This window comes from Artemia sp. Qi Xiang Cuo, chromosome 5, assembly GCF_049724085.1.
Source record: "Artemia sp. Qi Xiang Cuo chromosome 5, ASM4972408v1, whole genome shotgun sequence".
Taxonomy (NCBI): Eukaryota; Metazoa; Arthropoda; class Branchiopoda; order Anostraca; family Artemiidae; genus Artemia; species Artemia sp. Qi Xiang Cuo.
The window spans coordinates 37,901,674-37,910,540 of NC_142798.1; positions in this window are offsets into that span (position 1 = coordinate 37,901,674).

Below are 8,867 nucleotides of genomic sequence, written 5' to 3' on the forward strand. Positions count from 1 at the left end.
TTGAACAAATCATTAAAAAATTAAATCTATCCCTTGCTTACTCCGCTTACCATAAAAATCTTCCTCCCCAATTATTATCTTATTTTATTTGTAATACTACTACTACTACTACTAACAACTCACCGCAGCACCAAGCCGCCTGAGGCCAACACAGCTACGCGAGCTCCTCCTCCACCCCAATCTACTTAAAGTCACCGTTTTCACACCTGCCGACGAATTTCACAGTTCACTTTAATTCTTTCTTTATGACGTCCTCCAAACCCTCAGAGGGAGACGACCTACTCTCCGTTTAGCCCTGGACGTTTGGCTGAAAAGAACAATCTTGGGCAATCTGCCATCCTTCATCCGCACAACGTGCCCTAGCCACCTCAACCTTTCTTTCATTATAGCCCTAGAAAGCGGTATTAAACCACATTTTTCGTATAGCCTATTGTTTGAAATACGGTCAGTCAGCCTGGTACCCAGAACAATCTTTAAGCAATTTCTCTGGAAAACATCTAGCAAATCTTCATCTGCTTTTCGGAGCGTCCATGCTTCAGAGCCATATTTGACCACTGTCATCACTGTAGCTTCTAATATTCTAATCTTGGTTTGCAGACTGATCTTCCTATTCTTCCAAACTTTTTTCAACTGTGGAAAAAGACCCTGAGCCTTGGCTATTCTATTTTTAACATCTTCACTGCTCCCATCGTCTTTACAAATAATACTACCAAGTTAAGTGAAGCTGTCCTCCTGATCCATCTTTTCATCACCCAACGTCACCTTTTCATCCTCACTTATTCCCAGACTTAGTGACTTAGTCTTCCTAACATTAATTTTCAAACCTATACTAGCACCCTGAACTCGCAAAACCTCTAAAACCTCATTCATTTGGTCACACTTTCATCTAGGATGCTTAAATCATCAGCATAATCTAAGTCCAGGATTTTCCTCCCCATTTGAGTCTGTGGTTTCCCAGTGACTGTCGCGGGCTCCTCAAGACAAAGTACATCAAAATAACCCATATAAAGGGAGATAGAACACAATCAAGCTTAAGTCCAAATTTAATATAAAAACAGAAGCGAACATCATTTCCTACCTTAACAGCAGCAGTTTTATTCTCGTACATAGCAATAATTACTTTAATGTATTTGTCTGGTATACAATTCAAGGATAAAACCTTTACTAAAGCTCTTCTATCAACAGACTCGAACACTGGCTCATAATCTATAAAACTAAGGACCAAATGTGTTTGACAACTCAGGCACTTCTCAATTATTACACTAAGAGTAAAAATTTGGTCGACACATCCTCTACCTTTTCTAAAACTGCACTGTTCTTCTCTTAAAACTTTGTCTACAGCATCTCTCAATCTAAAAAGTATCATATTAGTAAGCAATTTGCTATCTGAAGAGACCAGACTGATGCCTCAATAATTACCAGACTCATTCTTACCACTTTTCTTATACAGTGGTTTAATCAAGGTTTTCCTAAGATTGCTAGGTACTTCCTCTTTTTCGAAAATTATATTCATAGTCTTCAGTAACTTATTTCTAACCTCATAACCACCATATTTAAGAAATTCGTTTACCACACTATCAGCACCCGGAGCCTTATTATTCTTAAATCCTTTTAATACTGTCGCTAATTCTTCCTCACAAAACAAATCTTCCTTCACCTCCAAGGTATCACAAACTCTTTCATCTTCCCCTATATTTTTTCCTGCAACATCTATCTCGGTTTAGGAAATTCTCAAAATGTTCGGCCCATCTCTCTTTAGTTTTTTCCTTATCGCTAATTGTGGCCCCATTCCTATATTTAACTGGGCCAAGTCCGGATTGACTACTACCTCTCAATTTGTTAATGTGCCAGTACAAAATTTTACTATTATGCCGTCCAGCTGCATCTTCCAGATCCCCGGCAATTTTATCCATGGCCTCCACTTCACACCTCCTTAGTTCATATTTTAATGCTTTCTCCACTCTCTTTACATTTCCTTTGTTTTCATATGATCTATCACTAAGATAATTCTTGTACGGGTCCTTTCTCTTTTTTATTAAACATAAAGCTTTTTCACTAATATTCTTTGCTACAGTTCTAGCTTTCTTCCCCAACACGCCTTCAGCAACTTCACAAATTATTTTTCTAAAATCATTCCAACCATCTTCCACATTATCAAATTTTAAACTCTTAAGTTTAGTATTCAACTGTTCCTGGAAAGTTTCTCTCAAATTCTCATCCTGGAGTCTACCAACATCATAACTTCCCGGGAGGTAGTTACCCTTCCGATATTTCAGCTTTAAATTAACCCTTGACACTACTAGATGGTGCTCTTTACTTTTAACATCAATAACAGCACTCCTGTATACCCTAGTATCTTGTATTGATCTTGCCAGTCTTCGGTTTACTATAATATAATCAATAAGGTTTGCTGTCTTACCGTCACGTGAATACCATGTTAACTTATGAGCCATTTTATGGCCAAACACCGTATTGGTTATAACTAGGTTGTTATACCTACAAAATTGCAAAAGTCTGTATCCATTACTGTTTTCTTTTACTACATCAAATTTACCCAAGCTAGGATACCATCTATCCCTATTTTTACCGACCTATGATTTAAAATCTCCCAGTAATAACATTATATTTCTACCTGGGACCCTGTCTATTTGCTCCTATAACTGTAAGCAAAATTCATCTGAGTCACTAGTATCTCCGTCAATCGGTTCTACAAGGGCATATACTTCTATAACTGATACCCTGAACTTTCTAGTCATAAAAGGAGCAATTAGTATTCTATTATTAATACCTTCCCAGCCTAAACAAGACTTAGCAGCTTCCTTATTCATCATGAGCCCTACTCCCTGTCTATGTACCCCATCCTTCATGCCTGAGTAAACAAATTCTATATCACCTAATTTCATGCTTCCTACCCCTGGGATATGAGTTTCTGAAATTCCTAATAAATCCAGTTCGAATCGTCTGAATTTGTCAGTTAAAATGTTGATACGATAGTCATTTTTTGACGTTGTAACATTCCAAGTTCCAATTTCAATGTTCTTTAATTCATTGAAATTACTTTCACATCAGGAAAAGCAATGATCCTAGATTCCATTGCAGGACAGAGATCACAAATCTTCTCAAGTCTACACCAGTAGTAAGGCCATAGGCACTTGAAACCCTACGCCTTAGGCATAGATATGTGTGTAGGTTTTCAAGTAATTGGGTTACCAGGGTCATTTGCAAAGAGGTATCATTTCTATAGATGGTATAGTAATTTGAAATATCATATGGAATTTGCTTGAAGGTATATACTTTGCGCAGGCCCCCGTACAAACAGGTTTTTCCGGTAGTCCTATTCTACAGGTCATTACACCTTTTCCAAGAGCAATGAGTATAACTTGGTAGGTGATTAGTATTTGAATAAAAGGAATATTTTTATTTAAAATTCATATTAGTAAGAGAATTTAATTCAAAGAGAATAGTTTATTTGCAAGGATATTATTGAAAAAAAAAAAATGAGTGGTGCATTTACATTATTGGAGATTAATGATGGAAACGACAGCAGCAGCAGCAACGATATACGAGTACCTAATGTAGCTGTGGAAATAACCGCTGGCTGTAGACTATGTCTTGAATGGGACATTATGTATGCGAGATATGTGATATCATTAAGCAAATTTAAGCAGGAGGAGCAGCTATGTTTTGCTGGAAAAGTGAATATTCTACATATCAATAAACGTCGCTCATCAGTATATGTTATACCGAAAGATATTGATGGTAACAAAATGAAGCTTATAAGGTTACTTTCTTAATTATTATAAATAAAAATGTTTATCAATCGATTATATTTTTTTTTCTTTCTATAGTATAATAGCTTAAATTTCCGCTTTTAGAAAAAAGAAATTAGTTTTATTCTGAAGGTTGTTAGGTGAGAGTTAGGACTAAAAAAATGGATAGATTCGAGAAAGAGCGAGTAATGAGGAATCTAGTTCTTGTGTACAAATGAGTTATTCTAGATGACGTATTTATAGATCTTTCTACTCAAGGGAAGATAATTTCTCGAGGACGGCTTATTAATATGATGAAAAATGAATATACATCATTAAACTACTTCAAGAAGCTTCTACGTTATTATCCAAATGCATTTACACAGGTTATATATTTAGTTATTTCGAAACAAAAAAATGACTGTGTGAGTATACTTTTAAACATTATTTTAGAAATTTAGGACTTTTTTTTATAAGAAAGATGGTGATCCAGGATGACTTACTCCTCTCTCTATCTCTCAGACATTTTTTTTTGTTGGTAGCTCAGTTTCATTGTGGCAGTGAGAGCGTCAACACATGACAAAATGTTCCATACATGTCCGTTATGTATGTACACACAGGGCAGCTGGTCATCATGTGAGAATTGCACAATGATTGAGGAGTATGATGAAAAGTGTAGATTATGCAACCCATGTAAATTGCATAGAGGATATGCTATACAAATTAAAGGATGTAATTCCTGTCTTGAAGAGGTGTGTGACTCTCATCCTAGAGGTCACCTATGCTCCAATTGTCATTTTGATAAATGCAAGCAGTGGGAGAGTACATATCCCGGTATGATTGGAAAGAATCCTAACCGTGATTTTATTCTAGTACTTAGACATTGGTATCGTCGTGGTTTTAGACTGTTTTGGGGGGAGAAAACAGGTCATCGAGTCGACTGCTGGAATAAGACAAGAACATGCGGTTTAAATCATCGCTGTGAATACACTGAGTGTTAGGATTATAAGCCCACTGATTTTTAGTTGGCTGTGACAGAATGTGATTTGATTCTTGAGGACACTGTTTGTAAAATTGCTTCAAATAGGCAAATTTAAACATGTGAATTCTTTAGAATAAATGAGAATAGTATCATTGACTATACAAAGAGATATGACAAGAGTGAAGTCACACTCTACTGTAGAAAATGTGACCCTGACATTGCACTACATCAGGATCAGCACACTGCGAATTCAGATAATCTACCTGCAATAGTTGTTGTCGACAAATACCTAGTAGTGGATGAAATCTAAAGAGTAGAAATGTCGTTTTTATCATGTATATAATTTTTTTTTATTAATAAACAATTTCACATACATCTTTAGAACATTTTATTCTTAGGGTACTAAAATCAATATTAAATACACTTGTAAGTATATTCTCCACTAGAAAGTCATTCAATTGAGGTAAGTCAACGAAGATGTCGAGAAACTGCTTGTAGGTGTAGCCACGACATCTGAACATGAAAAAGATTAGTGCATGAAAGCCACATGTCTTAGTCGCTAAATCCTGTACTCGTCGTTGATTTTGAATAATGGTTTTCCCACTGCTTTCAATAAAATTGCTGATGTATGGTGCGTAGAATCTATACGATAGCCCAAGAGGATCAAAAAATTCAATATTCTTCGCTGTTTGAAAGATGCTTAGCCAATGACCGGTCTTCAAAGTCGATGGACTGCAATTAACAATGATCAGGGTATTGTTAACACTTGGAATTTTTTCAATGAAGTCCGATGGTATGCAATAGGACTTGTACCGGGACATGTCTGGATCCATACTAAATACGTTGATTATTTGGTTTGTGTTCATGGTGCTAAATCTAGTAAAACACTGCAGTCGGGCGTGATTTCCCAATAGGTTTCAAATTGACTCAGTGATATTAGCGTGATACTCTCAGTCAGAGCATTGGCAAATGTACACTCTAAACGTACATTCCCTATTCGTACTATGGTCATATCCTGGGTGCCTGACAAATCCAAAACAATAACCCCATGATTTTTTGAAAACATTGAATCGGTTATTCCATTTTCAAATAGTTGAGTCATGATCTAGGGATTGCATTGTCAACTCGTACAGAGTTCTATAGGATTTTTTGTCAAATGATAGAGTGTAAAGTGGAATACCGTTCACTTTGCACACAAGGCTAGATAGACCGAAAAAATTAAAATCGTGGGGGGATTCAGTCCAGGATCCAACGGCACTCCCACTCTTCACAAAGGCCAAAGCCAATTTTGATGGGATTTCTCCATTGATAAATGATGAATCGCTATAGCTACGAGAGCCCGTGGCAATGTGACGTTGATTGGTGATTGTATGGGGGACAAGAAATTTAATGTTGTTACCATTGGCTCTTAGCTTTTCAACTGCCAATGCAACAGAGCTCATAACTTGTTGTTTTCGGACGTAGAGAATTGCCGATGTGATAATGAGATTTGCATCGGGTGCTGAAGGAAGTGTTTTTCTCAAAATGATATTTGATGATGTCTGCTGTAGCTTTATGTCAATCTTTACTTTGGGGGACAACCAGTGGGATATATTGAATATCTTATGATTTAATTTTCCGGCCAGAAGATACTCTTGAGTCACTGCAGTGGTCAACTTACCATCAGTACCGACACCTGATCGATATTCATAGCCCAGTGATTGTCCTCTCATCTACTTGTACGCCTTTGGCGTCATAATCATAAATTTTATGTAGACTGCATAGTTCTATAAATTATTGCTAGTGCTCACCAATTTTCCATTAATGAATACATTAATTTGTTTGAATAGGTTGTGAAGAATACAGTTCTCGTAAAAGAGACCATTACCAGCATTCGGAGTTGTATTATCAATTTTTTTCTTCACCAAAACATTTACATAAATAAATGTTGTTGACAAATCAATTTAATAATCTTCATTAGAAAATATTTGAAAGTGCACATTCTCCGAAAGGGGTGGTTGAGGGTTAAGCTATTCATAGTAGCCGTACTTGACACTGTTATAAACATGTACAGAATTAAACAGATTTAATGAGGAACTTATTGATTGATATGATTCCCAGTAGAGGAGATAAGTCATTTTAAGAGAAGACCTCCGTCCTTGATCTAACCATATTCTTCTTTTTCTTATTCGTATTGGACTTCGTTGTTTTATTTCTCACAGTCCTTGTTGATGTCCTGTGCTTCCTGCCTGGCTGGAGACTGATGAGTGAATGACAGGAACGCATACTCTTCAGTCCCTCCCCGTTTTACCTAGATTTTAATTGTTCACCAACGGCTATTGCTGAAGATCTAATATTTTTCTTAGCACTCTCCTTGAAATTCTTGCCCGACCCCCAGTCCTGTAGTGTTGAGGCAGCAAAATTTGATGCAGCAGGTACAAGATATTTTCTGGCAAGGGGTAGTGCAGAACGAAATAGCCTAGCAAACCAGCTACCAAGACCATAGCCAGACATTGTAGTACGCCCCTTGTAGTAGTCCAATCCATTGCCTATTTGACGTGGACTCAAAGCATCAACATAACAATCAATATCGGGACAGACAAATGGAATTCTTCTATTGTTCTTTTTTTTAGGTTATTGTACCGTCGTTGTCGTTGACAATGGGTCGAAAATGACATGTAATCACTGCTAAGCCTTTTAAAATTGCTATGGGATCACCAATTTCAGTTCTTATTGTTAACTGACAGAGTTCCAAATAGGAAGTGTTTACTGGAATATACTGAAGATGCTTTATATTGTAGTGGTGAATATGTTCTTGATTGGTTTTTCGTTCAAGAACTCGTAGGATGGGAACATTTGAATTACCAACCCGAGATGTTTCCACAAATGAAGCGTAGAGAAATATACAAGTGTCCGTGGAGAAGCTGGGTGCATAGTCTGCATAGATAACATGGTCACTACCACTGAAATTTTCTGTCTTAATAATACGGTTTTTAAAACCAAGAACCTCACGTAAATTCTCATTGAGGAAAATTCTTTCATTCTCAAATGGATTGGTAATATAAATTCTCCTTTGTTCCGTCGAGTAATTGAAAGTGAAACCACCTTTTTTTCGACTTGCAATTTTTTTGTTGATAACTCGACACAGTTCATGCATGTTATTGTATTCCCTGTAGGGGATGTTAGCAATAGGGTACTGATTAGAGTCAAAAGTTGCCATTGCACCTTCATCACCGAATTCAAACGGTCGTATTTTTATTTCATATTTACGACCCTTTCTCAGGATGTCATAGGTATTTTTGAGAATACAGTTGACAAGAGCCACTTCATATGCACCGTCAAATTTGATGGCGGGGGAGAGTTTTGTCCAAAAATCACTTGTCGTATTCAAGTCATTGTAGAGAGGATCTGAAACGTTGCACATGATTGTTACATAGAAATCATTGGGCATTGTCAATATCTTCAACACCGATCCAAGAATCAAAATCAGAGTTGTATCCTAGCCACCGAACAAGTAACTGTTTCTTAACCCTGCGACTACGTCTTTTTAATATCTTTTCAATTTGATAGATTTCACTAGCACTTTTAACTTTTTGCAGTTCATATTCATAAAATCCACAAAGAATCTCCTCATACTTTGTATCACGCAGGCGATAAGTTATGGGTCTAATGTCAAGGATTTTTCCCACTTTAAAAAATTCGGTGGATCCCAATTAATTACCCTTTTCAAAAACAGTACTTGTTCCATTAGTTCGAACGGTATAACCAACATTGAATTTATTTTTCGTCTTCTTGACAGCCGACGATTCATTGGAATACTGTTTAAGAAAGGTGTCAATTGTATCATGATCAGAATGATGAACTTCCGTTGTCGTAGAGTTGGACAATGATCGATGAGGTCGTTGATTATAAATCAATATGATTTTATCAAGATCTCGAATAAAAGCCGATGTTTTTTTCAATGTACAATATCTTGAAATTAAAAGTCGAATAGTTCTTATCAATCGTTCGGCCAATGCAGCCTTTATATGACTCTGACTATGATAGAGCAGTGTACTATATTTCTCTAGTACTTTTGCAACATGGGGATTAACAAATTCACTACCGCGATCCGTTTGAATTTTTTTATATGAATCCTGTTGGAGAATACTTTCAAT